This window comes from Dendropsophus ebraccatus, chromosome 7, assembly GCF_027789765.1.
Source record: "Dendropsophus ebraccatus isolate aDenEbr1 chromosome 7, aDenEbr1.pat, whole genome shotgun sequence".
Lineage (NCBI taxonomy): Eukaryota > Metazoa > Chordata > Amphibia > Anura > Hylidae > Dendropsophus > Dendropsophus ebraccatus.
This window is the reverse complement of record NC_091460.1, coordinates 44,302,581-44,323,778: the sequence shown is the minus strand read 5'-3', so window position 1 is coordinate 44,323,778 and position 21,198 is coordinate 44,302,581.

The window sequence follows — 21,198 nt, the reverse complement described above, 5'->3', positions numbered from 1 at the left end:
AAATTCTTTAGAGATTACATGACATAAGGTCAGAGTGTCAATTTCCTATTTATTTTCATACAACTAAGTTATACTTGATCCATCACCTGCTCCAGTTACACAACACGGCAGACAGTCCTGATGTGAACAGCCACTGGATGGGAAATAGGAATTGTAACAAAGGTACAGGGCCGAGATGTCAGGGGTGGTGCTAGGGTGCTAAAACATCCGGGGCGCAGGCCCTCTGAGCTAATATAAAGTAGATCATGGGAGAGATCTCTGCACTGACGTTGTGTGTATGTGTGTATGTGTGTATATATATATATATATATATATATATATATATATATATATTCATTTTCCAGAGACTCACAGTTGATGTCTTCTCTGATCGGAGTTGCTAACTTTTCTTTTTCTTTTCCCTTCTAGCCACGACTCTCTACAGAATCTGCCAGAAAGTTTTTAGGCTCCTTGCTTCAGTACATATAGTAGTTAGATCCCCTCTGTGCCCCCATTAAGCCTCTGTGTGCAGGTAGGCCCCTGCATATAGTATCCCCATGTATTAACCAAACCCCCCCCCCCCCTTCAGTTAGTATACCCCTCAAAGCTAGCCCCCCCCTCCCCCCAGTAAAGCGTATCCACAATGTAGGTATCCCCCTGTGGTAGCTGGCCCCTCTAACTAAATATTATCACAAATATAGTTAGTTATCTAGACATCTACTACTGTAGGTTGCCCCCTCTTCATATACGCAGCCCCGCATGTACGCAGCCCCCTTTTCATATTGAAATGAAGAAACACAAGAACATACTCACCTGCCTTGCAGCGCTGCACTCCTGCACTGCCTCATGGAGAATACTTACAAAGATCATCATGGATCCCTCAATCCAAATAAGCCCCTGCATCTCCATAGGTTTTTCATGGTGTCCTCCTTGCATTAGTGGGAATGCTGAGAGTTGTAGTTTTACAATAGCTGAATAGCAATTGGTTAGGGACCACTGTGTTATATTAAAAGGGGGAGTTCAGCAAATAACATTTTTCTTTCAAATCAACTGGTGCCAGAAAGTGCCAGAGATTTGTAATTTACTTCTATTAAAAAATCTTGTCTTCCAGTACTTATCAGCTGCTGGGTGTCCTGCAGGACGTGGTGCATTCTTTCCAGTCTACCACAGTGCTCTCTGCTGCCACCTCTGTCCATGTCAGGAACTGTGCAGAGCTGCAGCAAATCCCCATAGAAAACGTCCCCTGCTCTGGACAGTTCCTAACATGTACAGAGGTGGCAGCAGAAAGCACTGCGTAAGGGTACATGCACACTACAGAATCACGACGGAAAACCCACCGCGAACATTGGCATCTCCGCCCATGTCATAGACTCCATTCTATGCACAGGGTTATTCTTTGGCCAGACGTCGGAATCCGCCCGTGCATAGAATGGAGTCTGCGGAATCCGCAACGGGTTTTCCGTCGCCATTCCATAGTGTGCACGTACCCTATGACTGGAAAGAATCCACCACTTCCTGTAGGACATACAGCAGCTGATAAGTACTGGAGGACTTGAGATTTTTTTTTTTTATAGAAGTAAATTACAAATCTCTGGCACTTTCTGGAATCAGTTGATTTGATCTGCTGAATTACCCCTTTAAGTTCCACATAAAGTATGAGATTCGTATTCTCTCTTCAGCGTACAGCCAGTTTCACAACTATTTACTGTAAGTCCTTCCAGCAGCCTCATGTTTGCAGTTTTCACGCCTATATTACATTAGTGGACCATTTCCAACTATTCTTAAACTATCTGGAGGAATGAAAACATGTCTTCTGGCAGCTTTTATAGACTTATCACTACTTCAAATTAAGTTTTCAGCACTTCATAAAGGGCTATTTACTCACCATTGTCTATTTCATTAAAGTAAACTATACAACCCAGCCGAATAGCTAATGTACTATTATAAATGGATTCTTTATTATTTCTCTTATTCCTCTGTAATTGACTGATTTAAGTAATTGATCTAATAATCTTTGACAATATGCTGTTAAAGGTTAATGGTGCGTTTACACAGAGAGATTTATCTGACAGATTTTTGAAGCCAAGGCCAGTTACAGACTATAAACAGGGTGCAGGTCATAAAGGAAAGACTGAAATTCCCTGTCTTTTCAAGTTCATTGCTGACTTTGGCTTCCAAATTTGGTCAGATAAATCTGCCTGTGTAAACGCTCCATAAAGGGGTACTCAATTAGGGAAATAAACAACCCTGTTTAATCCCCACCTATAATCTCAGTTTATTTGTAATAGGCTTCTATTTCATGAATTGGGCCGTTTTTCTGAAACATGCTGAATTACCCCCTGAAGCTGCTAAAAATCCCCACTGCCTGGTCCACTCTGTCTCCACTCCTCTGTCTTCCCCCTCCCTTCTGAGACAGGGGACATGTGATCTCAATCTCTTCTGTGGGCCAGGCAAGCTTCTGTAAATGACTCACACCTATCAGTGAACTCAGCCAAAGAAGAAGCTAAACGAGACAGTGGTGAGTGGGTACCAGGCAGTTGTCTGGAGGTGTATTGCATGTTGGGAGATGTAGTTTTCCCGGTTAGGTGCCATGATGTTAAACTGGGATCATTTGTAAAAGTTTGAATCCGGTGCTAGGAGCAGCGTAAAGAAGCTGGAAAGGTGTCAAATGAACTGTGGGGGTCTGTTGATTGCACCTTTATGTTTTTTGTGCATTTTATTTTTTTATGAGATCGCTGGAACATCCTTTTAAGCACTTGTCTATGAAAGGCAGGGATATATACCTAGGTGGAACAGAATTTATTTGCCCAAACAGTGAAACAAAATCCAAGATCCCTTCTACTTTTTAAAGGAATTGCTTACCTCTAAGGGGTTAGTAGGTTACAACCTACACTCTACCAGCTAACGTGAATCGGTATAGGTTAGTCAGGTACAGTCAAAAGACTTGTTCTATGAATTTTCTATTTTCCAAACATAACATTTTATCCATATTAGTTGTACTACTGGTTTCATAGTACATTCCACTGCTGGGATTCCCACAACTGAGAGAACAGCTGTGCAGTAACTTCACTACTACTCCAAGTCAAGGCAAAATATGAGGTGAGGTTTTGACATCCATCTCTGTTGACATCCATGGGGAGTAAAAGAAGAAGCTGAATGAGCAGCATTGGTTGTGTTTATGATAGACTTGTATGCTAGAAAGGAGTGCTCTTTTTCCCATGGGTGTGCCATAAATGTAAAAATTCCCTTTTTTATTTTCTTACACACGCTTATTAAAGGGATATTCCACTCAAACATAACTTTGGATATGTTGCTGCCCACGGTGAGACTAAAATTCCTTCCATACTTGTTATTACCTATTCAGTCTCCTTCCCCCAGTTCTCAGCTGCTGCTTTCTGCTGCAGACACATAAATCTGTGTGTGTTTTTCTCTCTGTCTCCCTCTCCTCCCCCCTCCCTTCTGAGACAGCTGATGTAAACAAGTCCCTGGCTGGCTTTATTTGCAACACTGTAGCTTCTTTGTAATGCTGGGAGGGTTCATTAGCAAAGACCTCAGATTAACCCTCCCAACATTACAAGAAAGCTACAATGTTGCAGATATAGCCTGCCAGGTACCTGTTTACATCAGCCGTCTCAGAAGGTAGAGGAAAGACACGCAGAAAACAGCTCACACAGATTTTTGTGTCTTCAGCAGAAAGCAGCAGCTGTGAACTGGGGAAAAGAGACTTGTATGATTTGTACACTAGTGTGTTTGTCACCCAGGGAGCAAAATTATAAATGTTGTGTTTCAAATTTGAAATCTGCAAAATATTTAGAGTATGTTATTTGGAAATGTTTCACTGCTTTTGTAGCTATTTTAAATTATTTAAAGGGGAACTTACAACAGGTAAGAAGACTCTAACCTGCTGTTATGTTTCCATAATGAACAGGACATTGAGAATTAAGGTAATTTTCTTACCTTCATCCTCAGTATTGTTTTTGCTAAATCTTAGTTTAACCCCATAACGACGCATGACAGGTATACCCGTCATGTGGCCATTAAGGGGGATCAGAGAGGGCGTCACGGCCATCAAATAATATAAAAGTTATACAAGTTACATATTGTTGTAATTGTACTGACTTGAGGAACATAGATAACATGTCAGTTTTACCATAGGGCGAACTGCGTAAATACGAAACCCCTCGAAATAAAAGGAATTGCCCCTTTTTTTCTAATTTTACTGCACATATAATTTTTTTCTGGGGTTTTTTTCAGCATATTTTATAGAAAAATTAAGTCTGTATTTGCAAAGTATAATTGGTGTCGCAAAAAATTAGAGCTCATGAGGGTCTGTAGGGGGAAATATGCAAGCGCAGTGGCCTTTTAAACATGAGAAAAAACGAAAGCGCAAAAATGAAAACTGGCTCCGTCCTCAAAGGGTTGATTAATATGTAAATTAGGTGGTTTGGTGAACTTGGGGCAGGACTACAGCCCTCAGTGCACCAATCCACCCCATCCGCCGGCTGTCTCATCATGAATACTTATCTATATTATTTTTGGCTTATAATAGTCCTGGTGTTTATGACTAGAGATGAGCGAACCGGGTTCGGGTTCGAGTCGATCCGAACCCGAACATTCGGCATTTGATTAGCTGGGGCTGCTGAACTCGGATAAAGCTCTAAGGTTGTCTGGAAAACATGGATACAGCCAATGACTATATCCATGTTTTCCACATAGCCTTAGGGCTTTATCCAACTTCAGCAGCCACCGCTAATCAAATGCCGAAAGTTTGGGTTCGGATGGACTCAAGCATGCTCCAGGTTCGCTCATCTCTAGTTATGACATATGTGGTGTGAACCTAGAACAACTGAATAAGACACAGAGTTGCTGAGTAGTTTTCCAAAAGGATGAATCCACAATGAAGTTGACTACCAGAGATGATGACTTGGAGTTATATAAAGCTACAAGACCTGGATCCCTCACAATTGTATCCTGAAGTTCTCTTTATAACACAATGTTCTGGGAATAGATTGTGATGTCATCAGACAGACAACTGTCTAGCTGGAACTTGATTGTTCAGCAGAAAAACGATCCTCATCACGACAACAGATTTACAATTGTACAGTACGTGGAATTTCTGATGCTATTGTAATTGTCAACTCTGTCCAGACCTCAACCCCTTTGAGTCACTGTGGTAGGACTTTAAGAGAGTTGTGAATGAGCCAATGCCCTCAAACATCAATGAGCTGAAGCCGTGTTAATGGAGGATTGGGCCAAAAATTCCTCCCATATGATGTAAGGGGCTAAAGAAACTCATAGAGAATGATTAGTCCAATTTATTATTTCTAAAAGGTGCTTGTACAAATCATGAGGTCAGGACTTCACACGTCATGGCATTTTTAATGGCTTTCTATGCTAAACAAATAATAACAGTAAAACCTGGAAAGTGTTATATGACACATTCGATTACATTCAGTAACCTCTGTAACCCGGTCATGAGAAATACTGCATAGAATGAACATATTATTGGAGGCGGAAAATGAGACAGATTCATTAAAACCAGTGCAAGCAAAATATGGAGAAGTTGTCCATAGCAATCTGAAACACCAGCCGATGGTTCCTGCTGATGTCCCATAGGTTCCCCCCACTGAAAGCTCCAGGTTATTTGTTAGTTAATGATGTCCTCTGAGACCTGCTTTACGTCTGTGTGGTGGTATACCTAGATGACCTCATGATTCACTCACCCAATCTGATCATGAACTAGAGGCATATATGTGTAGTCTAGGCTGGTTACAGGAGAAGAGATTTTATAAGAAACCCGAGAACTTTCACATCATCCCTGCCATTCTAGGGATACATTGCCTCAGATACAAGGTTACAGATGGATCTAGAGAAGCTGCCTGTCATCCTGAATCGGCCTCAGCCTCAAAGCTTCTGTGTCATACAAAAATTTGTGGGCATTGTTTTGGGGTTTTTTGCTGATTTTTACCACCCAAAGAGTTTTCCCTGAAGGACGATGCCGCTTTCATTGGTGCTGGAGCCATTTTGTCGCAGAAGAGCCCCAAGGTAAAGTTGGCTACCTGTAACTTTTTTTCTAAGCTTTTCTCCTCCACTGAGATAAAATATACTATTGAAGATAGGGAGCAGCTCACCATCAAGCTCACCTTAGAGAAATGGAAAGAGTTCCTGGCACTCACCAATTCTCTGCAAAGTGATTTATTGGATAAATGTGAACAAGTCCATATACACACCGACAGCTAGGGTGCGTTTCGGCACGTGGCCTTTCTCAACTAGTCTAGTCTAGAGACTAGTTGAGAAAGGCTACATGCCAAAATGCATCCTTGCTGTCGGTGTGTATATGGACTTGTTCACATTTATCCAATAAATCACTTTGCAGAGAATTGGTGAGTGCCGGGGACTCTTTCTATTGACTGTTGTGCCTATTCCCTGGCACCGCCATCTGGTGGAAGGCCAACCACTATCGACTACACCTTAGAGAAATTACATTATTTACTGGCAATATGCATTGGTGGTCATTTACACAGACTACAAAAACCTCACCTACCTACAGTCAACCTGGATCTGAATCTGTGCCAAGCCAGGTGAGGGCCTTTTTTTTCCCGCCTTAAATTCCTTTTATACTGCTCAGCTTATAATGTTGTTATGATGTTAATGTTGTTCTCATTCATTCATTCATTTCTAACAGGCCAAGCTGAATATATCACTATGTCTATCTCTTCTAGTGGAGATGTAAGCAACCTTCTCAGTTGTTTCCTTGAGATGACTCTGATCCAGAAACATCTTTATGAAGGTACCTAGTTTTAAGTCCAATCCTAAGTTCCATCTGAGATGTTGAAGTGACTCAACAAGCTCCATCGGTGTTCCTCCCTTGGAGTCTGAAACATCCTTGATGCCAAACGGATTAGCAAGAATAATTATTGTCTTGTGAAATGGAAGGGGTTTGGCATCTGTACGGACAATGTTCTGTATCTAATTCTGCTTTCCTGGTTATTGACCAATGTCTGTCTTTCGGTTGCTGACTGTTCCTCACCGTATCTCACCTGTTGCTGATCTGGAACCTGTGCTGCATGCCTGTACCTTCTTGCCTGTTACTGACTTTGCCTTTACCTGATCCTATTGCACTGCACCAATTGTCCTGTGTTTGACCTGGATTGCTGACCATACCTACATGCCTAACCTTCTGATTCCAGAAATGAGTTATACAATTTAGTTGGCTCCTTATTCGTAACTCTACCTTTACCTTATCATCATGGGGTCCCAAATCTCCCATCAGAAATGAGTGGCAGTCATGCGTGTATAATGCCAATCCATTCATTGTCTAGGAAAGTTCCTACAAGGAGGAACTTGTAGGAACTTTCCTAGACAATGAATATATTGGCATTACACACATGACTGCCACTCATTTCTGATGGGAGATTTGGGCCCCCATGATCATACACTTTCTGTGTATGGTAAAGGTAGAGTTACGAATAAAGAAGTACAGCCATTGGCTATCTCTGGCAACTTCCATCGACAATGACTGCAGTGGGAGTATGCACACATGACTGCTATTCTGTTCCAATGGGGGCTTGAGACTCTATTCTCAAAATCATGGCAATCCTAGCAGTCAGACCTCCAGCAACCATACACATATAATCTATCCTGTAGGATAGAAATAAGTCTTAATGGTGGGACAACCGCTTTAATTCTATAGCTATATAAGAGATATGGTGTTCTGTCGAGCTCTGTCCACATATGCCATAACCTGTATATGACTATAACTCTCTCTATAACTGCAACAGGTTAAAAGACTTAGTAACTACCTATTACAAAAAAAACGTATGCTGCTCGGCAAGAAAGTCCCACTAGCTCCAATAAATAAACACTGCTATTCGCAACCATTGCTAAATCGGGGGTTGGAAGACAAAGTCTACGTTCACTATTTGTTGTATCTTTTTCTGTAAATTTGAAAGGCTTATTTTTAATAAAATTTCACATTTCAATTGCAGAGTCGTTGTAGGATACATATTTAGTCAGCCGTAATGAGTCACAGATAGATTTTTATTATGTTGGAAGGACTACACTGTCTCCAGGCCAAGATTCTGTAAGACGAAGCCAAGCGGCATTCTAATGGCAGTAGGGAGTAGTGAGCTGATCCTATCCTGGCCACTGGCCAAGATCTTGCTGAACTTGTTTAATATAAATTTGAGCTAGAAGTTTATTTTCACGAAGATTCATTTTTGTTTTATTTGTAGAATTTGAAAGGGTCGTGAACTTTTGTGTCTGATAGAGATTTAGTGGACTGCGTAACAAGGCATGATAGTCTTCAAAGACATTGTTTATGTGACTACCGTAGCTATTTCTGATGTGTTACTCCACATTTCCTCTGAAGAAAAACTTTGTCACCGGCCAAAAAAAATCAGAGGGTACTAATATTAAAACAAGGCTTAAGTTTGTCTTCTCAAGAGGAGTATGCTCTGAAGCTAAGAGTAACAACCTGTTAGAATTGGCTGGCATTTGCTGGAGAGTTGGGTTGAACTATTAAGGGAACACTCGTTGTACGTTTCTTTCGCTATATAAATGCATACATTGAGATGTGCAGGGGTGTGTGTCAAACGATGGGTGTCACAGAACATGACTGTAAGATGTTGCTGGAACTAATGTTTCTTTTACAAGTATAATGAAGAACTAAATGCTGTTTGGTAAGACCATATAGAAGAAATGTGCTTCGAGAGTTGGTATTCTTCAGTATTCCTGAGCCATATGCACCCTATTCGTAAAAGTTACATCAAACTGAAAGTAGAATTTTACATAGACAGTAAAATATGAATACAATATTGATCTTGGTTTATGTTTCACTCACATTTTCCCCACATGCTTAGGGTATATGTCGGAAAGCTTTTAAAATGCCAATGTGTGCCAAGGCGTACTTCGTTTGTGCCCTTTGAGTTTGATGGAGAGTCGTTCCACTTGCTGATAATTCAGATCGGCACTGCTACATCCCCGCTCACTTTCTGGTTTAGAGAGGTTACAAATCGCTCCATGGACAATCCAAGCACCAGAGACATGTGTGACCTCAGGGGGAATGTATACTTACCGCTCCCAGAGGTCTCAACCACCTGACTGGCATCTCAGCCCTGCCACCAATCTTATAGCTGAGAGCAGTGGTCGGTAACCTAGGCAACAAGCTGTCAACTGTACAGGGACACCAAGGGGCCAAACTTAAGAAGAAAGCAATTTTGATAATTGCTTTCTTTTGCATTCACTATCACCTAACAAAAGTTTAGGCGATGGGAATACCACTTTAATTCAGCATTATTTGTTGCAACAAAATTAGCATATATGTTCAGAAAACAGACAGAAAATAGTCACTAGCTGAATACATTGCACCATTAACTCAGTTAGGAGTATGCCACAGTATATGACAGTAATTATTTTGACAAGTTTCTGACCAATGCCCTAAGCATACAGGAAAAACGTTATGGGAACATATTTGTTAGGTAGGGTACTGGAAAGACACGTGGACAAGTGCAGCTTTAGAACTCGCCTCTGCCCAGCTGTCCCTACCTACTTGCCTCAGACAGTACTAATATTACTGTAGACAACTGGTCGACAAAGCCTTACACTAAAATAAGTGTAACACAGAACAATACAAGACAGACAAAAAAACAATAGAGAATGGTCAGAATATCAGGTCAGCAATACACGGGCAGCAAGAAACAAAATCAGAATCCAGGAAGCAAAGTCAGGGTATGAAATCCAAAAGGTCAGAATAACAACAGCAAACAAGTCAGGAGAACACTAGTTCAAGGCACAAGGCTCTATCACAGGCAAAGAATGAACACCAAGGGCTGAAACTTATAGTGAACAGGAATCTAGGTGCTGACAGCTAACTGGCTAGGTCAGCTGTCAGTCACCACACAGCAGAGACAATTAGTGAGTGAGCCACAGCAAGGAAAGTGCAGGGAGAACCAAGAAAACATGGACCGGATCACAGAAGACATAAACAAAGAACATAATAAAACCAGGAACGGACTAAAGGTCAAAAGTGCAGCGGTCTGATCTTTCCCCGCAGAGGGTGGCGCTGATGACTTTTCAGACACGATCATGACAATATACTTAGGATCAGCAGGTTCATTCAAGGCTTCAGTAAGTATTTTGTTCAATCTTGACAAAATAAGGCCATGATGGGATCTGATATAGACCATTGGAAGTTGGTCGGGTCTATTGGGTGCTGTTTGGTGTCCATGTTTGATGGATGGATCCCTTCTGCTATAAGGGAAACCATGACACTGGTGTGAAAAGAGGCAGAGGGCAAAACTTTTAAAGTTATTCTGCTCACTATTATAATAAATCTATAACATTTGGATATTTATATTTAGAGTCAATTTTTGTTATTCTAATAAATACATTCTACAGCCACTGCCAAAAATGATAGAATGTCCAGACTTGGAAGATGGTCACCAACTTTTTTACTTCATAGGTAGTGTTGAGCAGAACTGTTTAGGTTTAGGTTCACATATACTGAACCCAAACCTTTGTCATTTGACTCCTGGTGTCTGAAGGAGTTTTATTCCACCCTATGGAGTCCTGAAAACATGGATACAACCATAGGCTGTATCCATATTCTCCTGGCAGCCCTAGGGCTGCATCCAAATTCTGTAGTCGCCATGAGACAAATGTTGCCAAACCCGAAGAGTTAGGCAAGTCCACTCAACACTATTCATAGGAACTACCGAAATCACAGATAAGACACAGGACACAGGATTGATAGTTGAATATCTTCGCTTGAAGCATGATGCCTCCCTCAAACACATGGAAAGAAATTATTTTTTGATGGTATGTGTCAGCAACAAAGAAGTTGCTCATTCGCTACCTCTTTGGGCTTTTATCACTATGGCAGAGCATAGTTGCCTACTTGATTCAAATGTCACCTCTGTTCTTACTCATAGCTAAAGATTATGAAGGGCTTCATGATTTTAAACACATACTGGCCAATCACTTTCAATTAAACATTGCTTTGTAAATAGTCTTCATAACCACTTTGATAATACTCAAATAAAGATAAAAATAAATGTCAGATAGACTTTTGGCTCTCTATGCGATAGAAATAGCAGAAGGGAATGAGTTACACTTCAGCTCAAAGAATGGATAGGGGGAAGAGAATGCTTGTAGGACAGCTCACACAAGCTGAAGAAAGAGAGGAAAGCAGATACAAGGCAGTCTGCAGAATGATAATAGGGTCCATACAGTGATCCATAGAAACAGAAGTGAGCACAATTTTTTTTAAAATAAAGTCCTATGAAGAAAATGTTTTTGCACCATAATTAGTACAAGAATTAAAATATTTTGAAAGATATCCATAACTTTTAAGGCCCCCTACACATTCAAGAAAAGTTGGCTGAACCAAATTTTTGTGAAATCAGCCAATTATGTAACGTTTACAGGGTCTCTAAACTTTCCCTAAGGAATGATGTCTTCCTTTCTGCCTTACATGAAACAATTATTGGCCAGAGTAGCCGGTAATCGGCCAAGTATGGCTGAAAATCGCTTTGTGTAATAGGGCCCTAGGCATGCATGAGTATGGAGGAGTCTGGTAAAATAGCTAGGGGGCCAAATGAGTATTAACCTGATCCCCGTTTTAATGTGTATGAGAACCTTCAGAGATTATGTCAAGAAACCACAACTGCTCTAATACCTTGGTCCACCCCCTCCATGTCACTTTAAGTAATAGCCTGACAAAAAAAAAAATTCCCCAAAATAGGTGATCTAAACACATATTAGAAGGCTACAATTTAATATTGGAACATAACTTCACTTTAAAAATGTATTCTTATTGGAACTCTGTTAGATGAATGGAAAATGGAATATGCTTCTCTTATAACGTGTTTGGTAACTCACCCCCACATATTGGCTGATCCCTTCTCAATAGTATATACTTAAAAAAGTTGTGTCTTTATTTTCATGTACAGAAATAAAATGTCTCATTGCCTGAATTAGTAATATTTCCAATATGTTCCAAGTTTCTTTTTTCTTAAAGAACTAAGTGTGCATCCAACATCTAACTGAGCAGTCTGCACATAGTATAACACATAAAACATTACTGCTATTATAACAGTTGATGGACTTCTTGATGTTAAATGTATGAGTCATATATAACTAAGGTTTTACAAGGAAAAGCGAATTGACATACTTTACATGGGTGAGATCCACAGCAAAAAAAAAAAACCTTATGAAGGTGCCACGTTTATCCTGGTTTAGATGACACATAGAAGTCTATTAGCTACATGCTGCCACCCTACAGTCCTGTGTTGGCTAATCATTTAAGACATATTTTATATATAATTTTCCTATAAAATAATTGTAATTTTTCAACATATTTTTATTATTTACATACACTGATTTTATTGCTTTTAAAAAATTTATTTTATAATTAGGTCTATTTTTTTTTTATCTTTATATCCACATGACTCCAATTTATTTTTATAACATTTAATTAATTTCACATTACTACTAGTTACACAGCGGTACATCCCCTTCACCACAATAGCACTTTTTTAAACCTTTCTGGTTTTCGGTATTTAGTTCAAATTGATGTTCTTATATAGAATATTTAATCTTTCTAAAAGTGGCCATACACTCTCAGTAGCTGTCAGTCATATGCTCATTCGGTCAACGTCTCTCTCTACTGATCTTCACGTACTCTTGAATGTTGAAAAGAATATATGTAAATATGAAATGAAAACCCATTGAAACAATAGGAAGACCTTCCATGTATTGGATGAGTTGATAATATTTTTTATTATAAAATTGAATGATCCAGTGCTTTTATTTTTTGATGACTTTGTAAATGCCATATTACCCTTGATGTAGTGGTGTTTTCTGCCACCATCCTTCTCCATTTTTGGAATGCGAAATCGGCAAATGATGGTTGATCAGCTGATTACTGGTGTTGTGTGGACCAAAAATCATCATCTCCCTCTGTAAACGGACAGGATGTGCGACCGACAATGATTTAAGAGAAGGGTCACACATACAATCCAGGCCTGCTGTCAGAATCATTGATCCACGTAAAAAGTTCATTAAACTCTCCTAGATTGGGTCTGACCATCTAAAAGGACACTAAGCCACTGCCTGACACCCCTGGTGATTGCTTACATACCCTAAGAATAAAAAAAAAGATTTCAACTTGCCCAATCTTTTTTCATTGCCAACATCTGTCAGGAATCCCCCATATGCACTAGATGGTCGGTCAATCAAAAACTAAAATTAGCAGTTTTTGCTGATAAACTGCCAGAAGAAAAACAACTTGTGATATGTACTAGGGACGGGTCAAAAGTTTTTATTGGTCAGGGTCTAACCTGTTTTTGTGTTTTTGCAAATACACTGGTCAGACATTTGCTATTAATCTATAGGAATTGATCAACAGCTCTACACCTAAAGCATTTTGGTTTATGGCTTCTTGTTTATTTGTATTTTTAATGCTGCATGTGCTGGGTAGGGAATATTTTATGCCATTTTACTCCAAGGACTTCCAAAGGTTTATTTTAGTATGCTGTAAAATGCCTCTAAACTGCATGTACAGTACAAAAAGGTGGTTGATAAAACCTTGCTAGAGCACTACGAAAATGTTTACACTGTCTGCAGTGTTGAAATGGCAAAAAGGTCTTATATCTTCTATGGTCTTGAATATTTAGGCTATGTTCACACTGCGTATGAATCCGTCCGTAGTGCGAACCGCGAATATACGCACGTAGTTTTGAGGTTGATGCGTTCGCTTGAAAGTATACGATATACGCCCGCACAGTGCACACTACATATGAGCTTATGGCCGGATCGTATACGGCGCCGTGAAAAATGTACAAGACCATTGTTGGAGGACGGAAAGGTTGAAACTCACGGCCGTGGATTTCCATGCGGTCCCGTACGAAGTACTTATTTCAGCCAAATTGAACTTGATTCTTTGATCCAAAAGGTTCTGTGTGGTTTACGGGGCTGGGCGAAGATTTCCAAGTAAATGACCTGCCTCAGATCGCTTCGAAACAAGCTAGGGAAGCATAACTGTACTACGGGCGTATGTTCGTGGTTCGTACGCATCCGGCCACATGTCTATTTTTCCCACGCCTGTAGTTTTAGCCGCACATGTACGGCGGCGTACGATCTACGGACGGATTCATACGCAGTGTGAACATAGCCTTAAAGTGCATGTACCATCAGATACATTTGCTTTAAGTGTTGCACATGAACAGAACGGCACTGGCGCAGAGAAGCTGGGGCCATGGTCCTTTTTTTGGACTGCAGCCTACACATCTATTACTGAGCAATGCCCTGGGCTGAAACACCGTAGGCAGGCCGGAGGCAACCTCCTCCTTAATTCTAATGGAGCTGCATCATAGAGAGGCAGGGATTTCCAGCCACTAGGGTTGGCTAGCTCGCCTCCAGTGCTTCAGCCCAGGCCGGTGCTTGGTAATAGGCTGTCTTCCCCGCGCTGGCACTGTTTGATTAATATGCAACACTTAAAGTCAGTTGAAGCGCAGTAGCGCAGAACAAGCCTGTTACCCACACCCAGCTGGCGTCTGCTGTATCATGTCCGCACTATTCTAAGCAATAAAGAAGTTGTTTACAAATTATGCCCGTGAGTGCAGTTTTTTCATCTTTTCTTACATATTATGGATACTTAAAACAAATGTACCCTGGATTACAAGTAACTTGGTTTGAGAGACAACCTAACAAATTTAAAAAATTGTAACTTAGTCAAGGAGCACGATTTATTGATACAGAACACCTTGCCTACCTTATTTTTGTGGAAAAGACCATCTGCATTTCAGTTATTTCTTATGGAAAAATTTGCTTTGCTATACAAGTAATTTGGATTACAAGCACGTTCCCGCAACGAATTACAGTATGCTCCCAATCCAAGGGTTCATTGTATTAGAAGACATACAGTACAGTAGTAGACGTAGATGATTGTCCCCTGCCTGCTCCACACAAACAGTCAGGTTTTCTATAGTTTTCTGCTGATAAGATGGCGTTTCTATGCATTTTTCTCTACAATACTTACAATTCCCAGCGTGAACTTTGGTTCTTGCACTTAGATGTCTGTGAAATACGCTCCCTCCCTGTATTTTGTTAAGCCTCTTAATGTGTTTGAAAGTGTCTGCTGGATCTCTGCTCTATTTTCCAGCCCAAGCTCTGGGTATTAAAGCCATTTAGGCTTCACTTCCATGATGCAGACCATGCACCACTTTCGATTTTATTTATGTCTTCCATGAGATGTGCTGTGCAGATGCTGCTCATCCCTACCGTGTTCTGCAGTCCTCCTTGCTTCTTTAAAGTTTATTTTAGGCATATTATAGATTAGGGGTGTAGCGGAGCAGTCACACCAGGGCCCTGGTACCTGAGGATGCCACCCTACCATATAAGACACCAGTATTTACATAGTAGGTAGGGTATTCCCTGCGGTCAGGGCCGGATTAAAGAGGGGGCACAAGGGGCACGTGCCCCTGGGCCTCCACCACTAGGGGGCCCCCACCAGCTGGAACCCGGAAGGGGAGTTCTGGAGCAATTTTTTTTTTTTTTTTGTTAAACCCCTCCGCCGCCCCGGCGCTAACGTCCGCGCCCGGGCGGTTTTGGGGGGGGGGGGGCTCAGGGGAGTGATGGGTCGGCCGGGGGATCAGGCAGGTACAGAGGCAGGCTGAAAAGGTCTCCCCCATGCAGGGCCGGCGTGAGCTTCCGGTACATGCAGGTTGGAAGCTCACAGTGCAGCCCCGCGATGCCCGAACCTCTCTCCTGTTTGGCAGCGGCGTGATGACGTCACACGCACGCTGCTGAGCGGGGAAGAAGTTCGGGCATCGCGGGGCTGCACTGTGAGCTTCCAGCCTGTCTGTACCGGAAGCTCACGCCGGCCCTGCATGGGGGAGACCTTTTCAGCCCGCCCGCCCTGCTGATCCCCTGACTGGTCTCCCTGCCAGCCGGCTAATCCCCCAGACCCCCGGCTGGTCCCCCTGCCACCCAGCTGATCCCTCAGCCCCCCGACCGCTCACTCTTCCCTCCCTGCCTGTCACCTCAGCTGCCCCCACCCATCCTCACCCCCTGCCACCCCGATCTTCTGCCCCTGCAACCCCAGCCGCCCTCCCATCTTCTCCCCCTGCAACCCAAGCCGCCCCCCATCTTCTCCCCCTGCAACCCCAGCCGCCCCCATCTTCTCCCCCTGCAACCCCAGCCGCCCCCCATCTTCTCCCCCTGCAACCCCAGCTGCCCTCCTATCTTCTCCCCCTGCCACCCCAGCTGCCCTCCCATCTTCTCCCCCTGTTGCCCCAGCTGCCCCTCCTGTTCCCCAGGTTCTCCCCCTCCCCCAGTCGCCCCAGCTGCTCTCCCTGCCCCCCAGCTTCTCCCCCTGCCACCCCAGCTGCCCTCCCATCTTCTCCCCCTGTCACCCCAGCTTCTCCCCCTCCCCCTGCCACCCCAGCTGCCCTCCCATCTTCTTCCCCTGTCACCCCAGCTGCTCCTCCTGTTCCCCAGGTTCTGCCCTACCCCGGTCGCCCCAGCTGCTCCCACTGTTCCCCAGATTCTTCCCCTCCCCGGTCGCCACAGCTGATCTCCCTGCCCCCCAGCTTCTTCCCCTCCCCCTGTTGCCCCAGCTGCTATCCCTGCCTCCCTTCCCCAGTCACCCCCAGCTGCCTCCCTTCCCCAGTTACCCCCAGCTGTCTCCCTTCCCCAGTCACCCCCATCTGCCTCCCTTCCCCAGTCCCCCCCCAGCTGCCTCCCTTCCCCAGTCACCCCCAGCTGCCTCCCTTCCCCAGTCACCCCCCAGCTGCCTCCCTTCCCCAGTCACCCCCAGCTGCCTCCCTTCCCCAGTCACCCCCCAGCTGCCTCCCTTCCCCAGTCACCCCCAGCTGCCTCCCCTCCCCAGTCACCCCCAGCTGCCTCCCTTCCCCAGTCACCCCCAGCTGCCTCTCCTTCCCCAGTCACCCCCAGCTGCCTCTCCTTCCCCAGTCACCCCCAGCTTCCTCCCTTCCCCAGTCACCCCCAGCTGCCTCCCTTCCCCAGTCACCCCAGCTGCCTCCCTTCCCCAGTCACCCCCAGCTGCCTCCCTTCCCCAGCCCCCCCAGCTGCCTCCCTTCCCCAGCCCCCCCCAGCTGCCTCCCTTCCCCAGTCACCCCCAGCTGCCTCTCCTTCCCCAGTCACCCCCAGCTGCCTCCCTTCCCCAGTCACCCCCAGCTGCCTCCCTTCCCCAGTCACCGCCAGCTGCCCGCCTGCAGATGAGTTGTGGTCGGAGAAGTCTTCATGATGGCTGCTCCAGATGGAGAAGAAAGCGAAGTGTGAGCGCCGGCAATAGGAGAAGACGTCGCCTGTGAGTCATTAGTAACTGCACTATAATCACTTCTATAGTGTGCAGAGCCTGTGCACCATTGGGGTCTTAATGGGTCAGTGTTTCGTTTGCGGTAGTGTACTGACACAGCCCTGCGGTCACTACAGTACACTAGCGCAAATTTTTAAACTAGGACCCAACTACAAGAGCTGCAGGCACTACAACTCCCAGCGTATGCTGAGGGCTGCAGACTGTCAGTACATGCTGGGAGTTGTAGTGCCTGCAGCTGTTGTAGTTGGGTCCTAGGTGCATTATACACTGGATGCTTTGTGGGAGATCAGAATACATAGATCTGTGGGGGCTCAGTGCAGGGAAGTGACCCCAGAACAGCACTAATAGGGGATAGGGGGAGATGTTGTTGTTCTATCCCCTATTACTGCTGTTCTGGGGTCACTTCCCTAAACTGAGCCCCCACCGGCTGGAGCCGGCCTCCAGCACCCAGCTCCCAGTATACACCATGCAGGTAACCTGTCAGTGCCGAGGGGAAGGGGGAGGGGAGGGCGCCTCAGCATGCAAAGTGCCTAGGGCAGCATGAACTCTAAATACAGGCCTGGGTGTAGGGTTAACTGTGTGTTGACACATCTCCCGCCCGGCAGGCTCCTCAGACTTCCCCCTGATAGAGGCTTCCTGGAAGGTCCCGAACAACACTCTCCTGCTGCGACCCCCCACCCCCCTCCTCCCCTCCTCCCCTCTGACCTCACTGAGGAGAGGACAGCGCGCCGACGGGACCTCAAGTGGTAGGAAACCTGATTTCTCCAGCTGCAGCAGGGAGGTGACGTCACAGAGCCTGCTGGACGATCTGTCACAGCGGCTGCCAGGCTGAAGGAACGAGGAGAGAAGAGAGAAGACCCATCACCCGCCCAGATCAGGTGAGTATGAGTGAATGGGGTATATTTACTATGGAGGACATTACAGCAGGGGTATATACTATGGAGGACATTACAGCAGGGGTATATATACCATGGGGGACATTACAGCAGGGGTATATATACCATGGGGGACATTACAGCAGGGGTATATACTATGTATGGGGACACATATCAGAGCAGGGGGTATATACTATGTAGAACATTACAGCAGGGGTATATATACTATGGAGGACATTACAGCATGGGGTATATACTATGTATGGGGACACATATCAGAGCAGGGGGTATATACTATGTATGGGGACATTACAGCAGGGGGCATATACTGTACTATGTATGGGGTCACATATCAGAGCAGGGGGCATATACTATGGGGGCACATTCGAGAAGGTGGTATATACTATGGGGGCACATTAGAGCAGGGGGTATATACTATGTATGGGGACACATATCAGAGCAGGGGGCATATACTATGTAAGGGGGCATATACTATGGGGGCACATATCAGAGCAGGGGGTATATACTATGTATGGAGACACATATCAGAACAGGGGTATATACTATGTATGGGGACACATATCAGAGCATGGGCCATATACTATGGAGGCACATTAGAGCAGGGGGTATATACTATGGGGGCACATTACAGCAGGGGGCACAGCAGGGCTGGACATTATTACTATATGCTGGCACAGCAGGGGGCAATATTACTATAAGTGGGCACAACATGAGGACTTTATTACTATACGGAGGCACAACAGGAGATATTACTATATGTGGGCACAGGGGACATTATTACTATATGGGAGCACAGCAGAGGATGCTACATACAGGGGACAACCCACACACTGATTAAGAAAAAAGGGAAGGAAATTGAAGGAAATGTGCGGAGCCTGAGATGTTTGTCTTGCAGGTTGTAAAGAGAAGAATTGTAGCTGCAAGAAATCATCCTGGAGGTCCAGGCCAGTTGGAGAGGAAAAGGAAAGTGACACCTGAGATTAAAGAAGACGTCACCTGTGAGTCACTGAATTACAAGTTTTTTCTTTGTTTTTTTTGTAGAAAACTATTTGGTAGGGGGCCCTGAAGTGAAAAGGGAAATATTGCTCTTTGCCATAATACACACACTGCTTTTTAATAGCAGAGTTTTACTGTATCAGCTGAAATTGTGGCAAAACTGCATGAGATAATAATTCTGTAGTCTGTGTGCAGCATATGGTATATACTGTATACAGTCTGTGTGCAGCATATGGTATATACTGTATATAGTCTGTGTGCAGCATATGGTATATACTGTATATAGTCTGTGTGCAGCATGTGGTATATACTGTATATAGTCTGTGTGCAGCATGTGGTATATACTGTATATAGTCTGTGTGCAGCATATGGTATATACTGTATATAGCCTGTGTGCAGCATATGGTATATACTGTATATAGTCTGTGTGCAGCATGTGGTATATACTGTATATAGTCTGTGTGCAGCATGTGGTATATACTGTATATAGTCTGTGTACAGCATATGGTATATACTGTATATAGCCTGTGTGCAGCATATGGTATATACTGTATATAGTCTGTGTGCAGCATATGGTATATACTGTATATAGTCTGTGTGCAGTGTATGATATATAGCCTGACAGCAGTGGATGATATATAGTCTGTGTGCAGAATATGATATATAGCCTGAGAGCAGTGTATGAGATATAGCCTGTGTGCAGCATATGGTATATACTGTATATAGTCTGTGTGCAGCATATGACATATAGCCTGTGTGCAGCATATGGTATATACTGTATATAGTCTGTGTGCAGCATATGGTATATACTGTATATATTCTGTGTGCAGCATATGACATATAGCCTGTGTGCAGCATATGGTATATACTGTATATAGTCTGTGTGCAGCATATGGTATATACTGTATATAGTCTGTGTGCAGCATATGATATACAGTATAGCCTGAGAGCAGTGGATGATATATAGCCTGTGTGCAGCATATGATATATAGCCTGAGAGCAGTGTATGGTATATAGCCTGTGTGCAGCATATGGTGTATATCCTATGTATGTCATATGCTGCACACAGGCTATATATGCCATAACATGGGCTGCACACAGCTATGTATTTTAATCCTTTGGGTACGTGCACATGTACCATATTTGCTATATATTCTACACAGCCTTTAAGTACTTTCTGGTTGCTCCTTACTACTTCAGGTAGTGTACATGGTTGGGAACTGCAGATGGGACTTAGACTTGCAAGTCCAGCTTCCTTCAGCGATTCACATCTGCATCTGCTGCTGTGGTGGCTAACACAGGGGGCAAGAGAGCATAGAAAGTACTGAAGGGCTGTGTTCTCGCATTATGTATTATTAACATAAAGACAAAGTGGGAATACACCCCGAGTGGGAATATACCCCTCCCCCGTCCTGTCTCTAGGGCCTGGCATCTTCCTCTGGACTGCAGCCTGTAGTGACCATCACATGCAAAACAGAGGAGGATGCTGAGCCACACAGCCAGGAGTGAGGAGGGGTAGGTGCTAAGTCTGCTACAGTAAGTAGCCACCTGTATAGATCGCTGTATGGGATATATTTGGAAAAAAAAAATGGGGGGGGGGGGGGCCAACAAAATTTTTGCCCAGGGCCTCCACCAACCTTAATCCGGCCCTGCCTGCGGTGGGTGAATATTGTGGCCAGCGGCTGTCGGCTGAGCCACAGTATTCACCCGCTGCTTCTCCCCACCAAGGGTAATACCTTTGCCGGCCTGCCCCAGCTGCGGGCCCCCTTATCCAGGCTGCTGGTGCTAAAGCACAAAGCTGAGGAGAAGCAGTCAGTGACCATCAGGGTTCAGGATGTAGCAGAATGTACTATGGTATCAGCAAGAATGTGGCACACGGATCGGGTTCAGGCGGTATTGCCGGGAGCACAACCATGCGGATCATCAGGCACCAGGTTCCAAACACATAAATAAGGTACGAGGGGTACAGTTGGTTCTCCTGCCCCT